Genomic DNA, 24,654 nt, shown 5'->3' with positions numbered 1-24,654 from the left:
ACAGTCCAAATATGTCCCACCACACTTAATGTCCACTCAAACCAGTGTCGCTACTGGACTGGACGGTGTTAAACGGCTACTTAAAAAGACAAAGCCAGTCACAGTGCAGATTGACAATCAGGTTTTCCTAGATACAGAATTCTTGGTGTCAGATGAATGTCCTAAACTTACTAGGTGCTGACTTACTGTCCGCACTTAATGCCACTGTACAGTATACTGTAAAGATGGGGAAGTGACTCCAGTTGCCAGACCAGGTGCTGCAAGCCTGGTTGCTTTTGACACATGTCAATTGCTGTTAGCTCTTACAGAAGACACACATATATATATATATATATATATATATATATATATATATATATAGTCCAAAAGAAAGATACGGCACTCCAGGACTAATATAACATGCCTTCAGGCAGCAGAAAACAAAGCTGACGGTGCAGCATAGTTGTGTCACAACTATGCTGCGCCATCAGTTTTGTTTTCTGCTGCCTGAAGGCATGTTATATTAGTCCTGGAGTGCCGTATCTTTCTTTTGGACTGTCTTATTGTTTACTGGCACCTGGGCACTACATACCGGATGGAATATAGGAGTGCCAGTCCTTGCTCTGGTTTATATATATATATATATATATATAGACAAACAGTCCCTTCCCACCTGTAGCTCAGGTGTTTGTGTAGAGGAGGAAACAGGCGGCACTCCAAGGACTTGTATAACAAACTTGTATTCAAAACATGGTGAAAAAAACAAAGCAAAACAAAGGTACAGGTATCTTACAACGTTTCAAGGCATGGCAGCCTTTTCATCAGGTAAGTGACCCTGGTGCTGTGAAAGAAAAGAAAAACGAACCAGCACCAGGGTCACTTACCTGATGAAAAGGCTGCCATGCCTTGAAACGTTGTAAGATACCTGTACCTTTGTTTTGCTTTGTTTTTTTCACCATGTTTTGAATACAAGTTTGTTATACAAGTCCTTGGAGTGCCGCCTGTTTCCTCCTCTACACAAACACCTGAGCTACAGGTGGGAAGGGACTGTTTGTCTGCATTATCTTTTGGAGGGCACCAGGCGTTATTCTACTTATCAGAGTGCCGGATATTTATTTTTTGTATATATATATATATATATATATATATATATACACACACACACACAAGTCTGTAGACCGACACTCACTCCATGCATGACATCATGCCCCAGTGCCCTCCAATGGGTTAATGCAGACATAACCTGCTAATAATGCCGCCTGCTACTGTGTTCTGTATATTATATATATAATTATTTTTTTATAATTTTCGCCAATTATTTTTTGGCAGTGAATGGGTTAATTAACACTTTCTCCCCCAAACGGCCCGCCAACCCACACACAAAGTTTGAAGTGTTCTTTGGCTGACCGCTGACGGAGTTCCACAGGATCAGACAGTGGCCCACATAACAGTGGTAAATTCCCACTGACATTACTGAGGTGAGGATGTGACCATCTGTCTCCAAAAAGTCGTGTCTTCCCCCTCATCCATCTTTTTTACATTTATTCACCCTGACATAACAGTGCTGCAGCCCTTAAAGTCTGTCGAAGTCAAAAATATTACATACACACAAATACAAACTCCAAACAGAAAGGTCTCTGTTCATGCGCATACACTCAGCCTGCACAGGATATACAGTAGCATACGCATCCACACAGATAAGCCACAAAGATATATTCAACACATATTTCATACAACACATAAATTACACATAGACAAAACATGACAAGCACCAGACATTATAATGTATTTATATAATAGAGTGTAACATCACATATATATGTATTATTGGAATGGAACAAGTTAATTGTATAATGCTTAGTGTCAAAATGATCAGGAGAATTTGTGTATTAATTTGATAGCTATGGGTAGATTGTAGCACATTGCAACGATTAGTTGTGACCAAATGTATGAATATGAAGCCCCATTCTAAGTGAACAAAAGACTTCCTGAAGACTTGAAACTAGCTCCACAGCATGTCCCTGGGGGCAGACACATGTGCCAGCAAAACAGGACAAAAGCCTCACACTGACCTATGAGTTGTTGAGTTCTTGAGAGGTCTGGCCTCTGGACCATTGAAAGGAGACCGAAACCAACAGACTGTTAACTCCCACTGTTTGGATATAGGCAGTTTTCTAAGATATGGTTAGTTAGTTGCTTGCTGAGGGGGAGAGAGATGGAGACGACTGTGCACTGAGCTACAGGGTGAAGTATGCTGGCTGTAACTGATTCTTTTGTAACTGTAACTGCTTCTTGTATAATTGTAACTCTGTAACCATATATATACATGTTATACCTAATGATATACTGTACATATGTTATTCTGTATGCATACCCCTTTTAATATCAAATATATACATCTCTGAGCGTTGGACCTCAGCTTACAATGTATGCGACTGCTTGCTTTCTCTTAAGGGATATAGTGCTGTGACTTTCAGCGCACTTTTATCATATATGGTAATAATATACGCCTTGCGTCAACAGTATATATTAACTCTGGCATTTTAAATGTTTGTTGGAAATAAATAATCTGAAATTCACAAGTCTTCTTAGCTTTTTCATGGCTGCCCAGTGCAGCCCGCCTGTTAGGTGACCTGCTGCTGCAGGCACCACTCGAAACTAAGCTCTCAGTGCCTGTAGATGGGGTTATAGAGGAGGCCCCAATGCATGCTGGGACAGTCATAGCTTTGCCTGATGGTGCCTCTGGATCAAGATCCCGTTCTACACCCTGATGTTTCCCTGTGGAAACCAATGTACCCTGCTGCAGAAAGAAAGTGTACCTGACACGAGTACGGTGAAGATTATAGGCTGCACGAAGCTCAGTCCAACTTTGGACTATCACTACGACTCTCCTGCCAGAGGATGCCCAAATAGGGTAATGATATCAAAATCACAGTAATTCACACTTTCCTGCCTTACCTACCGCCCACATGGATTTTAATAAATTATTTATGTGTATCATAGGAGACATTATTTTAATGTAACATATTAAAGGTTATGTTTTTACTTATTCAGTACATTGTTATCTATTAAATTTCCAAGAGTGTGCCAAAAAAGAAGTCTTCTTTTTTTTTCTTTTCTTTTTTTTCAGATAAAATTCCTGTCAGACCAATTGGCATTTTATCTGCCCCTGCCAATATCTAGGACATACACTGTGAGATCTCTCACAGTGCATTTCACGTGATATTGGCACTCCGCCCCGGGGAGGAAACAAAGAGAAAGATGCAAAGGTAAGTAAATATAGTGCATTTACTGTAACAAGGTGGACCTGGAAGTAAAGTGGTAGCGCTACACATCTTTTTTCTCTTCACAGGCAGAGGCTCTTATTGGAGCCTGTGTCCCTGTAAGAAACCTTGATACATTGGGGCTAATTCAGACCTGATTCAGCAGCGATCAGGCTTGAACTGCGCATGCGCCACAGTGCACCGGCGCATGGCAGACAGCCGACGGGTGTCTTAGCCCTGCGATCGTCTCTGCCTGATTGACAGGCAGAGGCGGTCGCTGGGCAGGAGGGGGCAGGCCGGTGTCGTTTTGCCGCCATTTTGTGGGCACAGTCTGGGCAACGCAGGCGTGGCCGGACCGTTGGGGGTGGGCAGGCCGATGCGGCTGCGTGACGTCACACGCAGCCGCTGCAACCAGGGCTGCGACGAGTAGCTCCCTGCCAGCGCGCAGGAGCTGTGCTGGCTAGGAGCTACTCCCACAGTACAAAAAGCATCGCCGCTGTGCGACGCTTTTGTACTTGTTCGGGGAAGTCGGCCCTGACATGCGGGGCGGACTAGCCTTGTACTGGGCGTCCCCCCGCATGTCAGAGAAGCTGATCGTAGATGTGCTAAATTTAGCATATCTACGATCAAGTCTGAATCACCCCCATTGTCCTTATTATTGCTGCGCTAAGATATCAGAGTTCAAGGAGAAAAATGTTAGCCATTATAAATATGCCACTGATTGAGTGACATTCTTACTCATTCAGAAGGTAATTCAATTAGATGTGATTCTGCCGCTATACTGTAAGGCCTAATTCAGTAAGGATTGCATTTTCAAAGCTGCTCACAGCAGCTTTGTTAATGTAATCCTTAGCAATGCAAATGCTGGAAGAGGTGAGTACTACCTCCTTCCTGCATTTGTGATCTCTAAACTGCGATGTGATCGCAGTTCTGGATGAAACGCAATATTCATCTGAGACTGAAGGCTGAGTAAGCCTGAGCTTACTCAGACTACCTGGGATATTCAATTACCCGCACAGTAATGTGTAAAGTATCGCAGGGGGGGATATTAATTTAGCCCTGATAAGCCGGCGCGTGCCGCGGCTTTACAGGGATTTGTTTCACGTGCCTCCGGCAGGTAAAGCAAAATCACAGAAAACAGCCCCGTTTTCACCAGAAAACGGGGCTCTTTCTCCTCGAAAACACACAGCTTTCACTGAACCTCCATGTTTGGTGAAAAGGATGTTTTTTCCAGGTGAGAAAACATCAATGAAACATCGGAAAATATCACCCGAAGCTTCATCGGCTGTAATTGAATATCCTTATTACAGTCAGAGTACAGCTTCCGATGCCAAGGAAACTGCATCTGGGACGCAGTCCTTGGCCTCAACACTCCCGAAAAAGGGGGCGACATGCCCCCGTTTCTGGCAATGTCTGCCGCCCCTCCCTGCAAACTCTTCTTTTTGTCAATCAGGCAGAGGCGATCACATTACTGCAATGCGATCGCAGGACCCTTTCTGTACGCGTGGAGAATGGGTCCTGCACATGCACTGTGTTCCGACCATTGGGAACTGTGGGTTGGACAGCTTATGTGATCCAACCTGAATCAGGCCCCAGTACGGACATCAACCCTATGGGGCTGCGAACTAAAATGCACAATTTGGTAGTGGCTTTATGGCAATATCAGTGTGATGCAATTACCTGCATTCAAAAGGAACATTGCGGTATTGTGCCTGTCATCCTTCACATTCTGGAGTTTGTGTCGACATGCTTAGCATGTTTGACATTGAGCATGTTGACATGATTAGAATGCCAACAAGACAGTGTGTCCCAGTGCAGTGCTCACTTATGGGCCCTACACTTGATGGTTAGTGCAATAAGAACGATTATCGTTATCATCCAAATTGGCTTGATGAAAAACCAACTATGAACAACCGTGGGGACGCAACGTTCATCGTAGAATCCTCCACACTAAGCGATGTGAACAATATATCATTCATTTCTGAACTATATCGTTCATATCGGTCTTAGATATCGTCCAGTGTGTAGGGACCGATGGCGGTTGTTAGGTCGACATACATTGGGTCGACCACCGAAGGTCGACATGCATTAGGTCGACATGATTTTTTTTTCATACTTAACGATCCACGTGGACTACAATTGGGAACGGCAACCTTGCCCGAAGATGCGAGGGTACGCGGTGCACTAATTGGGGTTCCCTGTCACTTTTCAAAGAAAATTACAACAAAAACAGTAAAAAAACCTCACGTCAACCTTTTTCTATGTCGACCTAATGAACCACACCCCTAGGGGATGGGAGGGTTAGTATTACAGTTAGACTGTGAGAGGGGAGAGTTGGGAAATCTACTACCAGGTAATGGGCCCTAGGGTGTGGTTCATTAGGTCGACATGGAGAAAGGTCGACGTGAGTTTTTTTTTACTGTTTTTGGTGTCATTTTCTTTGAAAAGTGACGGGGAACCCCAATGAGTGCACTGCGCACCCTCGCTTCATGCAGAACGTTGACATTCTGCAGACGATGAAACTACTGTACATCTACATCGACATTTCATTAGTGTGTCGAAAATAAGAATTTACTTACCGATAATTCTATTTCTCGGAGTCCGTAGTGGATGCTGGGGTTCCTGAAAGGACCATGGGGAATAGCGGCTCCGCAGGAGACAGGGCACAAAAGTAAAGCTTTTACAGGTCAGGTGGTGTGTACTGGCTCCTCCCCCTATGACCCTCCTCCAGACTCCAGTTAGGTACTGTGCCCGGACGAGCGTACACAATAAGGGAGGATTTTGAATCCCGGGTAAGACTCATACCAGCCACACCAATCACACCGTACAACTTGTGATCTAAACCCAGTTAACAGTATGATAACAGAGGAGCCTCTGAAAGATGGCTTCCTAAACAATAACCCGAATTAGTTAACAATAACTATGTACAAGTATTGCAGATAATCCGCACTTGGGATGGGCGCCCAGCATCCACTACGGACTCCGAGAAATAGAATTATCGGTAAGTAAATTCTTATTTTCTCTATCGTCCTAAGTGGATGCTGGGGTTCCTGAAAGGACCATGGGGATTATACCAAAGCTCCCAAACGGGCGGGAGAGTGCGGATGACTCTGCAGCACCGAATGAGAGAACTCCAGGTCCTCCTTTGCCAGGGTATCAAATTTGTAAAAATTTACAAACGTGTTCTCCCCTGACCACGTAGCTGCTCGGCAGAGTTGTAATGCCGAGACCCCTCGGGCAGCCGCCCAAGATGAGCCCACCTTCCTTGCGGAATGGGCCTTAACAGATTTAGGCTGTGGCAGGCCTGCCACAGAATGTACAAGTTGAATTTTGTTACAAAACCAACGAGCAATCGACTGCTTAGAAGCAGGTGCACCCAACTTGTTGGGTGCATACAGTATAAACAGCGAGTCAGATTTTCTGACTCCAGCCGTCCTTTAAATGTATATTTTTAAGGCTCTGACAACGTCCAACAACTTGGAGTCCTTCAAGTCGTCTGTAGCCGCAGGCACTACAATAGGCTGGTTCAGGTGAAACGCTGATACCACCTTAGGGAGAAAATGCGGACGCGTCCGCAGCTCTGCCCTATGTCGAATGGAAAATTAAATAAGGGCTTTTATAAGACAAAGCCGCCAGTTCAGATACTCTCCCGGCCGAAGCCAGGGCCAGTAACATAGTCACTTTCCATGTGAGATATTTCAAATCCACATTCTTTAGTGGTTCAAACCAATTGGATTTGAGGAAATCTAAAACTACATTTAGATCCCACGGTGCCACCTTAGGCACCACAGGAGGCTGTATATGCAGTACTCCTTTGATAAAAATCTGGACCTCAGGGACTGAGGCCAATTCTTTGTGGAAGAATATTGATAGGGCCGAAATTTGAACCTTAATAGATCCCAATTTGAGACCCATAGACAATCCTGATTGCAGGAAATGTAGGAAAACGACCCAGTTGAAATTCCTCCATCGGAGCACTCCGCTGCTCGCACCACGCAACATATTTTCGCCAAATACGGCGATAATGCTTCGCGGTGACTTCCTTCCTTGCCTTTATCAAGGTAGGAATGACTTCTTCTGGAATGCCTTTTCCTTTTAGGATCTGGCATTCAACGCCATGCCGTCAAACGCAGCCGCGGTAAGTCTTGAAAAAGACAAGGACCCTGCTGAAACAGGTCCCTTCTCAGAAGTAGAGGCCACGGATCGTCCGTGACCATCTCTTGAAGTTCCGGGTACCAAGTCCTTCTTGGCCAATCCGGAGCCACTAGTCTTACTCCTCTTTGCCGTATAATCCTCAATACCTTTGGTATGAGAGGCAGAGGAGGAAACACATATACCGACTGGTACACCCAAGGTGTTACCAGCGCGTCCACAGCTATTGCCTGCGGATCTCTTGACCTGGCGCAATACCTGTCCAGTGTTTTGTTGAGGCGAGATGCCATCATGTCCACCATTGGTTTTACCCAACGGTTTAATAGCATGTGGAAAACTTCTGGATGAAGTCCCCACTCTCCCGGGTAAAGGTCGTGTCTGCTGAGGAAGTCTGCTTCCCAGTTGTCCACGCCCGGGATGAATACTGCTGACAGTGCTATCACGTGATTCTCCGCCCAGCGAAGGATCCTGGCAGCTTCTGCCATTGCCCTCCTGCTTCTTGTGCCGCCCTGTCTATTTACATGGGCGACTGCCGTGATGTTGTCCGACTGGATCAACACCGGTCTTCCTTGAAGCAGAGGTTCCGCCTGGCTTAGAGCATTGTAGATTGCTCTTAGTTCCAGAATGCTTATGTGAAGAGACTTTTTCAGGCTCGACCACACTCCCTGGAAATTTCTTCCCTGTGTGACTGCTCCCCAGCCTCTCAGGCTGGCATCCGTGGTCACCAGGATCCAATCCTGCCTGCCGAATCTGCGGCCCTCCAATAGATGAGCCTCCTGCAACCACCACAGAAGGGATACCCTTGTCCTCGGCGACAGGGTTATCCGCAGGTGCATCTGAAGATGCGACCCTGACCATTTGTCCAACAGATCCCTTTGCATGGAATCTGCCGAAAGGGATTGCTTCGTAAGAAGCTACCATTTTTTCCCAGGACTCTTGTGCATTGATGTACAGACACCTTTCCTGGTTTTAGGAGGTTCCTGACCAGGTCAGATAACTCCTTGGCTTTTTCTTCGGGAAGAAAAACCTTTTTCTGAACTGTGTCCAGAATCATCCCCAGGAACAGCAGACGAGTTGTCGGCATTAATTGGGATTTTGGAATATTCAGAATCCATCCGTGCTGCTTTAGCACCTCTTGAGATAGTGCTAAACCCATCTCTAGCTGTTCTCTGGACCTTGCCCTTATTAGGAGATCGTCCAAGTATGGGATAATTAATACGCCTTTTCTTCGAAGAAGAAATATTATCTCGGCCATTACCTTTGTAAAGACCCGAGGTGCCGTGGACAAACCAAACGGCAGCGTCTGAAACTGATAGTGACAGTTTTGTACAACGAACCTGAGGTACCCCTGGTGTGAGGGGTAATTGGAACGTGGAGATACGCATCCTTGATGTCCAAGGATACCATAAAGTCCCCTTCTTCCAGGTTCGCTATCACTGCTCTGAGTGACTCCATCTTGAACTTGAACTTCTTTATGTATAGGTTCAAGGACTTCAGATTTAGAATAGGCCTTACCGAGCCATCCGGCTTCGGTACCACAAATAGAGTGGAATAATACCCCTTCCCTTGTTGTAGAAGAGGTACCTTGACTATCACCTGCTGAGAATACAGCTTGTGAATGGCTTCCAAAACCGTCTCCCTTTCTGAGGGGGACGTTGGTAAAGCAGACTTCAGGAAACGGCGAGGTGGCTCTGTCTCTAATTTCAACCTGTACCCCTGAGATATTATCTGCAGGATCCAGGGATTTACCTGCGAGTGAGCCCACTGCGCGCTGTAATTTTTGAGACGACCGCCTACCGCCCCCGAGTCCGCTTGCGAAGCCCCAGCGTCATGCTGAGGCTTTTGTAGAAGCCGGGGAGGGCTTCTGTTCCTGGGAAGGAGCTGCCTGTTGCTGTCTCTTCCCTCGTCCTCTGCCTCGTGGCAGATATGAATAGCCCTTTGCTCTCTTATTTTTAAAGGAACGAAAGGGCTGCGGTTGAAAGGTCGGTGCCTTTTTCTGTTGGGGAGTGACTTGAGGTAGAAAGGTGGATTTCCCGGCCGTAGCCGTGGCCACCAAATCCGATAGACCGACCTCAAATAACTCCTCTACGCATCGCCTGTCCACTGTCGTGTCCATAAAGCTCTTCTGGCCGAAATGGACATAGCACTTACCCGTGATGCCAGTGTGCAGATATCTCTCTGTGCATCACGCATATAAAGAAATGCATCCTTTATTTGTTCTAACGACAGTAAAATATTGTCCCTGTCCAGGGTATCAATATTTTCGATCAGGGACTCTGACCAAACTACCCCAGCACTGCACATCCAGGCAGTCGCAATAGCTGGTCGTAGTATAACACCTGCATGTGTGTATATACCTTTTTGGATATTTTCCATCCTCCTATCTGATGGATCTTTAAGTGCGTCCGTCTCAGGAGAGGGTAACGCCACTTGTTTTGATAAGCGTGTTAGCGCTTTGTCCACCCTAGGAGGTGTTTCCCAGCGCTCCCTAACCTCTGGCGGGAAAGGGTATAAAGCCAATAACTTCTTTGAAATTAGCAGTTTTTTATCGGGGCACCCCACGCTTCATCACACACGTCATTTAATTCTTCTGATTCGGTAAAAACTACTGGTAGTTTTTTCACACCCCACATAATACCCTGTTTAGTGGTACCTGTAGTATCAGCTAAATGTAACATCTCCTTTATTGCCAAAATCATATAACGTGTGGCCCTACTGGAAAATACGGTTGATTCGTCACCTTCACCACCGGAATCAGTGCCTGTGTCTGGGTCTGTGTCGACCGACTGAGGCAAGGGACGTTTTACAGCCCCTGACGGTGTTTGAGGCGCCTGGACAGACACTAATTGAGTGTCCGGCCGCCTCATGTCGGCAAACGACTGCTTAAGCGAGTTGACGCTATCCCGTAATTCCACAAATAAAGGCATCCATTCTGGTGTCGACCCCCTAGGAGGTGACATCCTCATATTTGGCAATTGCTCCGCCTCCACACCAATAACGTCCTCATACATGTCGACACACACGTACCGACACACAGCAGACACACAGGGAATGCTCTATACGAAGACAGGACCCACTAGCCCTTTGGGGAGACAGAGGGAGAGTCTGCCAGCACACACCAAAAAACGCTATATATGACAGGGATAGCCTTATGATTAAGTGCTCCCTTATAGCTGCTTTTATATTAATATATTGCCATTTATTCTGCCCCCCCTCTCTGTTATACCCTGTTTCTGTAGTGCAGTGCAGGGGAGAGACCTGGGAGCCTTCCTGACCAGCGGAGCTGTGACAGAAAATGGCGCCGTGTGCTGAGGAGATAGGCCCCGCCCCTTTTTCGGCGGGCTCGTCTCCCGCTATTTAGTACATTTAGGCAGGGGTAAATATCTCCATATAGCCTCTGGGGCTATATGTGAGGTATTTTTAGCCTTTTTAAAGGTTTTCATTTGCCTCCCAGGGCGCCCCCCCCCAGCGCCCTGCACCCTCAGTGACTGCCGTGTGAAGTGTGCTGAGAGGAAAATGGCGCACAGCTGCAGTGCTGTGCGCTACCTTAAGAAGACTGCAGGAGTCTTCAGCCGCCGATTCTGGACCTCTTCTTGCTTCAGCATCTGTGAGGGGGCCGGCGGCGTGGCTCCGGTGACCATCCAGGCTGTACCTGTGATCGTCCCTCTGGAGCTTCATGTCCAGTAGCCAAGAAGCCAATCCATCCTGCACGCAGGTGAGTTCACTTCTTCTCCCCTCTGTCCCTCGTTGCAGTGATCCTGTTGCCAGCAGGAATCACTGTAAAATAAAAAACCTAAGCTAAACTCTCTAAGCAGCTCTTTATGAGAGCCACCTAGAATTGCACCCTTCTCGGCCGGGCACAAAAATCTAACTGGAGTCTGGAGGAGGGTCATAGGGGGAGGAGCCAGTACACACCACCTGACCTGTAAAAGCTTTACTTTTGTGCCCTGTCTCCTGCGGAGCCGCTATTCCCCATGGTCCTTTCAGGAACCCCAGCATCCACTTAGGACGATAGAGAAATCACAATTGTAGACATTGTGACAGCACCCCCATATTCTGCCTACTACTATGACCCTCTCTCTGACTTCACATTTCGCTGATCATCTAGAAATGTTCCAACTGCAGGGAACATTTTCACACAGATACAGGAAGGTGCTCAGAGGCAGCATCTTAGTTTATTACACACCGACCCACGTTACTATAGTCAGATGCCGGCACTGACCCGCTGCTGATTATAATAAAAATAAACCGCGTCACCCAGCAAAGAACTACATCTCCCGTCATGCTTTGGAACTAAGCGGAAGTGACGCTCCCGGGCGCCTTCTCACACAGTCACGGGAGTGGTGCAATAGGTGCAGGTAAGCTTCGGTGTCTGAGCGGCGATCTGTCACTATAGGAAGATACTATCGGAAATGTTTTGTGTCTTTTATTAGGGTCAGCGTGTCGCGCTAAGGAGGTAATGATAGCCCAGATACCGGCTGCATTAGCTGCGAGCACTCAGTCGTGTTTGTAAATTCAGTTCCATTAATATGGCTATGACTAGTCTTCTGACACTCAGTAGTGTTTACACCCTGCTGCTTATATGTTCTGTTCTGCACACATGCTTTACAGTAATAATGTGCTGCATACACTTATCAACAGTCCACTCATGGGGACAGTGTCATAGCACTGGGTATGCTGTATGGTGCATCTACGTAACCTGTACAATACCACTTTTGTGATAGATTTGCATGGGAAGCAGTCAGGATCCCGGCAGTCAGGATACCGACCCTATTCTGAATGCCGACACAGGCATCCAGAAGAGAACACCATCCTGACAGCCAGTATACCGAATGAGGAGAGACCAGCCCGCAAGTCAGGTTAGCAGCGGGGTGGGGAGGGTTAAGGTTAGGCCGCTGGGGGTTAGGTTTAGGCAGCGGAGATGGGGGTTAGATTTAGGCAGCTACGCAAGGGGATTTGGGATGCCGCCTGTATGCACCTCAATACATTTCCAGATGACTACATCATCAGTAGTTTTTTGCACATCCGCTACGTGGGATGTACTTATGTGACCGACAGTCACATAACCTCCCCCTGCATCCCGCCCCCTCACAATCCCGACGATCAGCATGCTGACCAACAGGGACTATTCCAACTCTTGGGTGTCCACGACACCCATAGAGTAGGAATAGAACCCGTAGCGACCATAGGTTGCCACCGAGCCCGCAAGGGGATTTGCTGTACTCGCCACCCCCCTGCCGGGATCCCGGCGTCTGTATGCTGACCAACGGTCTCCTAATCGCAAGTCACGCATACCGCACCCCTGCTACGTATGGGATTGCAACTGTAAATGCATTAGAGTACATCACTGAATCTCCTAAGCACAGATGTGTTAATTTATACTTGTATGACTGTGAAATATTTGCATATATTAATAATGGAATCCACAATATTTATTTATTATGTAGTTTAAATGTAATTTTTTTTTATATATAATGCTTTTATCATTTTAATCAACCAAGACATCATCTCTTTCATTCTTAAGCTATCTGTAACCAGGCCTCAGCTTACAATAATGTCATTTAAAATCAGAACCATATATTAGACCGGATCTGGGACTCAGGGTCGACACCACTTAGGTCAACACTGCAAATACCGTATATACTCGAGTATAAGTCGACCCGAATATAAGCCGAGGCACTTAATTTTACCCCAAAAACCTGGGAAAACTTATTGACTCGAGTATAAGCCTAGGGTGGGAAATGCAGCTCTACCCGTACACAGACCTCATAGTGCCAGATATGCCCCACAGTGCCTGATGTGCCAGATATGCCCCACAGTGCTAGATATGCCCCACAGTGCCAGATATGCCCCACAGTGCCAGATATGCCCCACAGTGCTAGATGTGCCAGATATGCCCCACAGTGCCAGATATGCCCCACAGTGCCAGATATGCCCCACAGTGCCAGATGTGCCTGATATGCCCCACAGTGCCAGATGTGCCCCACAGTGCCAGATATGCCCCACAGTGCTAGATACTTACCCTCCGTCACTCCCGCGCGGTCTTCTGAAGGAGGGACACGGAGAGCGCAGTGCGTGGCTCTCCTGTGTCCCTCCTGCGTCTCCGGCGGCAGCGGCGTGTGTTAAAGGAAGTGCCGGTTCGTGCACTTCCTTTAACACACACACCGCTGGAGATGCAGGAGGGACACAGGAGAGCCGCGCGCTGCGCTCTCCGTGTCCCTCCTAACGTTGACTCGATTATAAGCCGAGGTGGCTTTTTCAGCACAAAAAAACGTGCTGAAAAAGTCGGCTTATAATCGAGTATATACGGTAGGTTGACAAGGACAAAATTGGACATGAACAAGGTCGACAGGAAAAAAGGTTGACATGAGTTTTTTTTATGTGATTTTGGTGTCGTTTTCTCCGTAATGTGACCAGGAACCCCAATTAGTGCATCGTGTCCCCTCGCGTTGCTACGGACAAGGTGCCTCGCTCCGCTTGGCACAAGTGACTATTCCCAATCGTAGTCCACGTGGATCGTAAAGTCTGAAATGGTTTAAAAAAAATGAACAAAAATATGAAAACTCCTGTCGACCTTTTGTCTGTGTCGACCTATTTGCAGTGTTGATCTAAGGTGTGTCGACCAACTGGTGTCGACCTGGAGTCCGGATACCATTAGATCAGTGGTTCTCAAAACTCGGTCCTCTGGACTCCCCACAGTTCAAGGTTCCAAGTCACCTAGCTGGGTACAGGTGTATGACCAGGCTTAGCATACTGTCCCTTTAAACGGGGGGACACTCATGAATTACACAGGTTCTGTGGCTGAGTAAAACCAAGTGAAATGAAGGCTGGAAGTCTGCCAGTCACAAAACCTGCGTAATAAATGAATGTCCCTGTTTAAAGAGATATAGGGGTATTCAATTAGTGCCGTTTTTTTTGACCAGTCGAAAAATTGCACTTTTTTCGCCCGTTTTTAGGTTGAATTTACATTCGACCTTTTCAATGCCCGTGCCCTTTTTTTGACTGGTCGAAAAATCCGCATGGGCGAAAACCACATGGACCGGCAAATTCGATGCCGATCCACGTGTTTTGGCAAATTTGCGGCATTTTCAACAGTTTTTGGATCCGTTTTCGGCCATGCCATTTCCATAAAAAAAACCCCCCCAAAAACGAAAAGGTATGGTCGAAAATGGATTAAAAAACGGGCAAAAACGCCCACTATTGCATACACTGAGGTGGAATTAGTGCCGGTTATCTGACTGTCAGAAAATTTGGCACTAATTTAATATACCTCCATAGTATGGTAAGCCTATGTGTGACTAACTCGCATTTCAAAGATCCACAGATTGCCTGGAAAACATGAACTGTGTGGGCAGGGCTGGCTCCAGGCCACCTAGCACCCTGTGCAAGAATTTTTGGAGCGCCTTCCCCAGCCCCCACCACAATGACAGGAGGGGGTGTCATTGCACGTGCTCCTGGAAAAGTGGGCGTAGGCCTCAAAGGGAATGCCGTATCCGTATGATGGGGAGAGCGTGCTAGGAGAGATACTGATATATTAAATAACTTTTTGCCAGTTTAATTTAGATCATTTTGTTGACTCCCCTTCATTATGTACAGTACACTTATGACACCTGACTCGCATAGTATACCAAACACTACACAAGTACATTTTGCACACATGACACACTCATCCTCCCTGCATTCCATTACAATGTTATATAGCTACTAATAAACAGCACTGGTGAAGAAGCTGTCATGCAGGGTCTTGGCGTGTCAAAAGGAGGTCCACTGTGCAGAGGGGCCTCAGTGAAACTCTGCAACTGCATGTCACCACAGGTGTGTACAGCAGCTCCCAGTCACACCATTCTCTTGCGCCTTGCCTCCCATTGGTCCCTCAGTGCTGATTTGGCCGGAGCAGTGGCCAGAGTCTCATCAGGCTCACAACCTCTGAGCGGTCCCTGACTCATTTTAAGAATGGCAAGACTTAGCCAATATACAAGTTCAAGCAAAGGTTTTTTGGCAATGGTCTTGCTATTAACAGACTGCTATAAGAAATGAGTACGTTGTAACTGTGGAATGCATATTTCTCTGACGTCCTAAGTGGATGCTGGGACTCCGTAAGGACCATGGGGATTAGCGGCTCCGCAGGAGACTGGGCACAACTAAAGAAAGCTTTAGGACTACCTGGTGTGCACTGGCTCCTCCCACTAAGACCCTCCTCCAGACCTCAGTTAGATTCTTGTGCCCGGCTGAGCTGGATGCACACTAGGGGCTCTCCTGAGCTCCTAGAAAGAAAGTATATTTAGGTTTTTTATTTTACAGTGAGATCTGCTGGCAACAGACTCACTGCAGCGAGGGACTAAGGGGAGAAGAAGCGAACCTACCTAACAGGTGGTAGTTTGGGCTTCTTAGGCTACTGGACACCATTAGCTCCAGAGGGATCGACCGCAGGACCCGACCTTGGTGTTCGTTCCCGGAGCCGCGCCGCCGTCCCCCTTACAGAGCCAGAAGCATGAAGAGTCCGGAAAATCGGCGGCAGAAGACTTCGGTCTTCACCAAGGTAGCGCACAGCACTGCAGCTGTGCGCCATTGCTCCTCATGTACACCTCACACTCCGGTCACTGATGGGTGCAGGGCGCTGGGGAGGGGGGGGGGGGGGGGCGCCCTGAGGGCAATATAAGACACCTTGGCTGGCAAATCATCACAATATATAGTCCCAGGGCTATATATGTGATAAATTACCCCTGCCAGAATCCATAAAAAAGCGGGAGAAAAGTCAGCCGAAAAAGGGGCGGGGCTTCTCCCTCAGCACACTGGCGCCATTTTTTCTTCACAGTGCAGCTGGAAGACAGCTCCCCAGACTCTCCCCTGTCGTTTTCAGGCTCAAAGGGTTAAAAAGAGAGGGGGGGCACTAAATTTAGGCGCAATATATGTATACAAGCAGCTATTGGGAAAAAATCACTCAGTTATAGTGTTAATCCCTGCATTATATCGCGCTCTGGTGTGTGCTGGCATACTCTCTCTCTGTCTCCCCAAAGGACTTTGTGGGGTCCTGTCCTCAGTCAGAGCATTCCCTGTGTGTGTGCGGTGTGTCGGTACGGCTGTGTCGACATGTTGGATGAGGAAGGTTACGTGGAGGCGGAGCAGAGGCCGATAAATGGGATGTCGCCCCCTGTGGGCCGACACCAGAGTGGATGGATAGGTGGAAGGTATTAACCGACAATGTCAACTCCTTACATAAAAGGCTGGATGACGTAACAGCTGTGGGACAGCCGGCTTCTCAGCCCGCGCCTGCCCAGGCGTCTCAAAGGCCATCAGGGGCTCAAAAAACGCCCGATACCTCAGATGGCAGACACAGATGTCGACACGGAGTCTGACTCCAGTGTCGACGAGGTTGAGACATATACACAATCCACTAGGAACATCTGTTACATGATCTCGGCAATGAAAAATGTGTTACGCATTTCTGACATGAACCCATGTACCACATAGAAGGGGTTTTATTTTTGGGGAGAAAAAGCAGCCAGTGTTTTGTTCCCCCATCAGATGAATGAATGAAGTGTGTAAAGAAGCGTGGGTTCCCCCGATAAGAAACTGGTAATTTCTAAAAAGTTACTGATGGCGTACCCTTTCCCGCCAGAGGATAGGTCATCCTTAGGGTGGATAAGGCGCTCACACGTTTGTCAGAAAAGGTGGCACTGTCTTAGGATACGGCCACCTTGAAGGAGCCTGCTGATAAAAAGCAGGAGGCTATCCTGAAGTCTGTATATACACACTCAGGTTATATACTGAGACCTGCAATTGCCTCAGCATAAATAGTGCTGCTGCAGCGTGGTCTGATACCCTGTCAGATAATATTAATACTCTAAGACAGGGATAATATTTTGCTAACATAGAGCATATTAAAGACGTCGTCTTATATATAAAGGATGCACAGAGGGATATTTGCCGGCTGGCATCCAGAATTAATGCAATGTCCATTCTGCCAGGAGGGTATTAGAAACCCGGCAGTGGACAGGTGATGCTGCCTGTAAAAGGCACATGGAGATTCTGCCTTATAAGGGTGAGGAATTGTTTGGGGATGGTCTCTGGGACCTCGTATCCACAGCAACAGCTGGTAAGAAAAATTTTTACCTCAGGTTTCCTCACAGCTTAAGAAAGCACCGTATTTTCAGGTACAGTCCTTTCGGCTTCAGAAAAGCAAGCGGGTCAAAGGCGCTTCCTTTCTGCACAGAGACAAGGGAAGAAGGAAAAAGCTGCACCAGCAGCCAGTTCCCAGGATCACAAATCTTCCCCCGCTTCCTCTGAGTCCACCGCATGACGCTGGGGCTCCACAGCTGGAGACAGGTGCGGTAGGGGCGCGTCTCGGGAACTTCAGGGACCAGTGGGCTTGCCCACAGGTGGATCCCTAGGTTCTGCAAATAGTATCACAGGGATACAGGCTGGAGTTCGAGGCGACTCCCCCTCGCCGTTACCTCACATCAGCCTTGCCTGCTGCCCTTGGAGAAAGGTAGTACTGGCGGCAATTCACAAGCTGTACTTCCAGCAGGTGAAATCAAGGTACCCCTCCTTCAACAAGGCCGGGGTTACTATTCCAAAATGTTGTGGTACCAAAACCAGACGGTTCGGTGAGACCCATTCTAAAATTGAAAGCCTTGAACACTTATATACGAAGGTTCAAGTTCAAAATGGAATCGCTCAGGGCGATTATTGCAAGCCTGGAGAATTTCATGGTATCACTGGACATCAAGGATGCTTACCTGCATGTCCCTATTTACCCTCTTCACCAGGAGTACCTCAAAATTGTGGTACAGGATTGTCATTACCAATTCCAGACGTTGCCGTTGTTCTGTCCCCGGCACCGAGGTATTTACCAATGTAATGGCCGAAATAATTATCCCGTACTTGGACGATCTCCTTATAAAGGCGAGGTCCAGGGAGCAGTTGTTCGTCGGAGTAGCACAATCTCGGGAAGTGCTACAACAGCACGGCTGGATTCTGAATATTCCAAAGTCGCAGCTGGTTCCTACGACGCGTCTACTGTTCCTGGGTATGGTTCTGGACACAGAACAGGATAAAAAGGGTTTCTCCCGGAGGAGAAGTCCAAGGAGTTGTCGTCTCTAGACAGAGACCTAATACGTATACAGGTGTCGGTGCATCAATGCACGCGAACCCTGGGAAAGATGGTAGCTTCTTACGAAGAAATTCCATTCGCCAGGTCCCATGCAAGGATTTTCCAGTGGGATCTGTTGGACAAGTGGTCCGGGTCGCATCTTCAGATGCATCGGCGGATAACCCTGTCTCCAAGGGCCAGGGTGTCGCTGTTGTGGTGGCTGCAGAGTGCTCATCTTCTAGGGGGCCGCAGTTTCGGCATACAGGACTGGGTCCTGGTGACCACGGATGCCAGCCTTCGAGGCTGGGGGGCAGTCACACAGGGAAGAAACTTCCAAGGCTATGGAAAAGTCATGAGACTTCCCTACACATAAATATTCTGGAACTAAGGGCAATTTACAATGCCCTAAGTCAGGCTAGACCCCTGCTTCAACACCGGCCGGTGCTGATCCAGTCAGACAGCATCACGGCGGTCGTTCATGTAAACCGACAGGGTGGCACAAGAAGCAAGATGGCGATGGCAGAAGCCACAAGGATTCTCCGATGGGCGGAAAATCATGTGTTAGCACTGTCAGCAGTGTTCATTCCCGGAGTGGACAACTGAGAAGCAGACTTTCTCAGAAGACACGACCTCCACCCGGGAGAGTGGGGACTTCATCCAGAAGTCTTCCAAATGATTGTACACCGTTGGGAAAGGCCACAGGTGGACATGATGGCGTCCCGCCTCAACTAAAAGTTACAAAGATATTGCGCCAGGTCAAGGACCCTCAGGCGATAGCTGTGGACGCTCTGGTAACACCGTGGGTGTACCAGTCGGTGTATGTGTTCCCTTCTCTGCCTCTCTTACCCAGGGTAATGAGAATAATAAGAAGGAGAGGAGTAAGAACTATACTCATTGTTCCGGGTTGGCCAAGAAGAGCTTAGTAACCAGAACTCCAAGAAATGATCTCAGAGGACCCATGGCCTCTGCCGCTCAGACAGGACCTGCTGCAGCAGGGGGCCTGTCTGTTCCAAGACGTACCGCCGCTGCGTTTGACGGCATGGCGGTTGAACGCCGGATCCTGAAGGAAAAGGGAATTCCGGAGGAAGTTATCCCTACGCTATTTAAAGCTAGGAAAGAAGTGAACGCAAACCATTATCACCGCATATGGCGGAAATATGTTGCGTACTGTGAGGCCAGGAAGACCCCAAAGGAGAAATTTCAGCTAGGTCGATTTCTGCAATTCCTACAGTCAGAGGTGACTATGGGCCTAAAATTGGGTTCCATTAAGGTCCAGATTTCGGCTCTATCGATTTTCTTCCAAAATTGAACTGGCTTCACTGCCTGAAGTTCAGACTTTTGTTAAGGGAGTGCTGCATAGTCAGCCCCCGTTTGTGCCTCCAGTGGCACCGTGGGATCTCAACGTGGTGTTGGATTTCCTGAAGTCGCATTGGGTTGAGCCACTTAAATCCGTGGAGCTATAATACCTCACGTGGAAAGTGGTCATTCTGTGGGCCTTGGCGTCAGCAAGGCGTGTATCAGAATTGGCGGCTTTGTCATATAAAAGCCCTTATCTGTATTTTATATGGATAAGGCGGAATTGAGGACTCGTTCCCAATTCCTTCCTAAGGTGGTATCAGTTTTTCATGTGAACCAACCTATTGTGGTGCCTGCGGCTACTTGGGACTTGGAGGATTCCAAGTTACTGGACGTAGTCAGGGCCCTGAAAAGTATATGTTTCCAGGACAGCTGGAGTCAGGGAAACTGACTCGCTATTTCTCCTGTATGCACCCAACAAGCTGGGTGCTCCTGCTTCTAAGCAGACGATTGCTCGCTGGATCTGTAGCACGATTCAACTTGTCACGATCCGGGTATCTGGACGCCATTTCTTACCCATCAGATGCCTCCTAAGGCTGGCTCAGCGCTCCAGGACCGGATCCCATCTGTTATCCTAATGTTCACATTCCTGCATCCTCTCCTGTCTCTCTGAGACGCTGTCACAGTAACGCCTTATTACATCTGGCATGGCGTCTCCCGCGGCCTCCGCCGCCGTCCCTGAGCTTCTGCATGCAGAGTGTCAGAGTGGCGATTACGTCAGCCGCGGCCTCCGCTGTGTCCGCGTGGTTGGATGTGCACTTGTCAGCCTGGCGTCTCCTGTCTTCAGTGGCCGGCGCCGCCATTACTGTTTTCATTACCACATGGGTTACAAACCAAACTTCCCTCCAAGTGTCTGCATGGGCGCAGCCATCTTGGATTCTGTCAGCTGATCATTTCCTCCAATCTGTTGTCAGTATTGTTAATCTGCATAATTGCCTAGCCAATCCCTTCCTTGCTGCAGGTATAAATACACTGTGCCTGAGCAAGGAAGGCGTCAGTGCTTTGGTTGTCAAACCTAGTTCCTGTTTGTCTCTCTCCTGTGATTGTCTTCCAGGTTCCAGCTCCTGTCTCAAGACTTCCACCATAGAGACCCGCACCAGCATTCCACCTGCGGTGTAGCCTGACTCTCCAATCCATTGTGGATTCATCTGTTTCCAGCCTACAACATTACCTGCTTCCAGCTCAGCTTCCAGCAGAGTACAGCTTCCCTTAAAGGGCCGGTGTCCTTTCTACACTTTACCACTCTCCACCGGTATTATTATTTCTCCGCTCTCAAGTTCTACATTTCAGTTCATATTTCATCGCTCCCAAGTTCATTTATTATTTAACTGGTTCCAGCCAGTATCCACTCCGTGCTAACAACAGTCTGGTTCCAGCCAGTATCCACAGCAGCTGTTTTACCTTCAGCAACCCAGCTTTTCCTGGAACACCAGCTGGCACAATCCTGGGTTATCTCCATTGCTACAGTCGGGCCTGGTAAGGACTTTCCATCTAGAAGATCATAAGAACTATCTCACACTACCGGTGCCCTGTGGCTCCTGCCATCCTGTAGTACCCAGGAACTGTATTTATTATTTGCTGACTTTTACGTTTTCTTTTACTGCTGCTGTGTTGCGGAGTTGTCATAATAAACATCATTGACTTTTATCCAAGTTGTCGTGGTCACGCCTTCGGGCAGTTATTATTCATGTTACTTACATGTCCAGGGGTCTGATACAACCTCCCAGGTTCCGGTACATCTCAGCCCCTACAACTGAGGCTGCCTCCCGTCAGCTCAGGCCCTCAGTTGTGACACAACTTGCACATTCTGCGGCTGGACTGCCGCACCCAAAATCTGTAAAAGCCCATTCCACGAGGAAAGTGGGCTCTTCTTGGGCGGCTGCCCGAGGGGTCTCGGCTTTACAACTTTGCCGAGCTGTTACTTGGTCGGGTTCAAACACGTTTTTGTAAGAGTCTACAAGTTTGATACCCTGGCTGAGAAGGACCTAGAGTTTGCTCATTCGGTGCTGCAGAGTCATCCGCACTCTCCCGCCCGTTTGGGAGCTTTGGTATAATCCCCATGGTCCTTACGGAGTCCCAGCATCCACTTAGGACGTCAGAGAAAATAAGATTTTACTCACCGGTAAATCTATTTCTCGTAGTCCGTAGTGGATGCTGGGCGCCCATCCCAAGTGCGGATTGTCTGCAATACTTCTTTATAGTTATTGCCTAACTAAAGGGTTATTGGTTGAGCCATCTGTTGAGAGGCTCAGTTATATTTCATACTGTTAACTGGGTATAGTATCACAAGTTATACGGTGTGATTGGTGTGGCTGGTATGAGTCTTACCCGGGATTCAAAATCCTTCCTTATTGTGTCAGCTCTTCCGGGCACAGTATCCTAACTGAGGTCTGGAGGAGGGTCTTAGTGGGAGGAGCCAGTGCACACCAGGTAGTCCTAAAGCTTTCTTTAGTTGTGCCCAGTCTCCTGCGGAGCCGCTAATCCCCATGGTCCTTACGGAGTCCCAGCATCCACTACGGACTACGAGAAATAGATTTACCGGTGAGTAAAATCTTATTTTAACAACCCAGAGCGTCATAATTCTGTCCAAATCCCACATGCTCCTCAACTGCATATAGAAGGGTACATGGGTAACCTAACTGTGGTTGTGTCTACATAATAAGAATATAGAAAAAGAGAACCTAGTGTAAAATATTTCATCCAGTCACATCTGTGAATCAGCTTTGCGACGTATTGTTAATTTCTCTAACGTCCTAAGTGGATGCTGGGGACTCCGTAAGGACCATGGGGAATAGCGGCTCCGCAGGAGACTGGGCACATCTAAAGAAAGCTTTAGGACTATCTGGTGTGCACTGGCTCCTCCCCCTATGACCCTCCTCCAAGCCTCAGTTAGATCTTTGTGCCCGAACGAGAAGGGTGCACACTAGGGGCTCTCCTGAGCTTCTTAGTGAAAGTTTTAGTTTAGGTTTTTTATTTTCAGTGAGACCTGCTGGCAACAGGCTCACTGCATCGAGGGACTAAGGGGAGAAGAAGCGAACTCACCTGCGTGCAGAGTGGATTGGGCTTCTTAGGCTACTGGACATTAGCTCCAGAGGGACGATCACAGGCCCAGCCATGGATGGGTCCCAGAGCCGCGCCGCCGGCCCCCTTACAGAGCCAGAAGACAGAAGAGGTCCGGAAAATCGGCGGCAGAAGACATCCTGTCTTCACCAAGGTAGCGCACAGCACTGCAGCTGTGCGCCATTGCTCCTCAGCACACTTCACACTTCGGTCACTGAGGGTGCAGGGCGCTAGGGGGGGGCGCCCTGAGCAGCAATAAAAACACCTTGGCTGGCGAAAATACATCACATATAGCCCCCAGGGCTATATGGATGAATTTTAACCCCTGCCAGAATCCATAAAAAAGCAGGAGAAAAGTCCGCGAAAAAGGGGCGGAGCCTATCTCCTCAGCACACTGGCGCCATTTTCCCTCACAGCTCCGTTGGAGGGAAGCTCCCCTGGCTCTCCCCTGCAGTCACTACACTACAGAAAGGGTTAAAAAAGAGAGGGGGGCACTAATTAGGCGCAGTATTATCAATACAGCAGCTATAAGGGGAAAAACACTTATATAAGGTTATCCCTGTATATATATATAGCGCTTTGGTGTGTGCTGGCAAACTCTCCCTCTGTCTCCCCAAAGGGCTAGTGGGGTCCTGTCCTCTATCAGAGCATTCCCTGTGTGTGTGCTGTATGTCGGTACGTTTGTGTCGACATGTATGAGGAGAAAAATGATGTGGAGACGGAGCAGATTGCCTGTAATAGTGATGTCACCCCCTAGGGGGTCGACACCTGAGTGGATGAACTGTTGGAAGGAATTACGTGACAGTGTCAGCTCTGTATAAAAGACAGTGGTTGACATGAGACAGCCGGCTACTCAGCTTGTGCCTGTCCAGACGTCTCATAGGCCGTCAGGGGCTCTAAAGCGCCCGTTACCTCAGATGGCAGATATAGACGCCGACACGGATACTGACTCCAGTGTCGACGGTGAAGAGACAAATGTGACTTCCAGTAGGGCCACACGTTACATGATTGAGGCAATGAAAAATGTTTTACACATTTCTGATAATACGAGTACCACCAAAAAGGGGTATTATGTTCGGTGAGGAAAAACTACCTGTAGTTTTCCTGAATCTGAGAAATTAAATGAGGTGTGTGATGATGCGTGGTTTTCCCCCGATAACAACTGATAATTTCTAAAATGTTATTGGCATTATATCCTTTCCCGCCAGAGGTTAGGGTGCGTTGGGAAACACCCCCTAGGGTGGATAAAGCGCTCACACGCTTGTAAGGGCTCTACCCTCTCCTGAGATGGCCGCCCTTAAGGATCCTGCTGATAGAAAGCAGGAGGGTATCCTAAAATGTATTTACACACATACTGGTGTTATACTGCGACCAGCAATCGCCTCAGCCTGGATGTGCAGTGCTGGGTTGGCGTGGTCGGATTCCCTGACTGAAAATATTGATACCCTAGATAGGGACAGTATATTTTTGCCTATAGAGCATTTAAAAGATGCATTTCTATATATGCGTGATGCACAGCGGAATATTTGCCGACTGGCATCAAGTCTAAGTGCGTTGTCCATTTCTACCAGTAGAGGGTTATGGACACGTCAGTGGTCAGGTGATGCGTATTCCAAACAGCATTTGGAAGTATTGCCTTAATAAGGGGAGGAGTTATTTGGGGTCGGTCTTTCAGACCTGGTGGCCACGGCAACAGCTGGGAAATCCACGTTTGTACCCCAGGTCGCCTCTCAACATGAGAAGACGCCGTAT

The 24,654-nt window shown here is 48.0% G+C and overlaps 2 protein-coding genes across 3 annotated transcripts in view; one reads left to right on the top strand and one right to left on the bottom strand.

Annotated features, from left to right (window-relative positions):
- ASTN2 (astrotactin 2) overlaps positions 1-24,654 on the bottom strand; it is a 1,124,462-nt gene that overhangs the window by 218,111 nt on the left and 881,697 nt on the right. The window lies entirely within an intron of this gene.
- The window catches only part of TRIM32 (tripartite motif containing 32), a 33,338-nt gene continuing 20,306 nt past the window's right edge, over positions 11,623-24,654 (top strand). The window contains exon 1 of one of the 2 annotated variants that reach the window (XM_063936907.1): positions 11,623-11,752. The gene's annotated coding sequence lies outside the window, so the exon portion shown is untranslated. The other variant, XM_063936908.1, reaches the window with a different exon arrangement.

Source organism: Pseudophryne corroboree, chromosome 8 (genome assembly GCF_028390025.1).
Source record: "Pseudophryne corroboree isolate aPseCor3 chromosome 8, aPseCor3.hap2, whole genome shotgun sequence".
In the NCBI taxonomy this organism is placed as follows: Eukaryota; Metazoa; Chordata; class Amphibia; order Anura; family Myobatrachidae; genus Pseudophryne; species Pseudophryne corroboree.
Note: the sequence above shows the minus strand (reverse complement) of the source record. Positions and strands in the feature narration are given on the sequence as shown.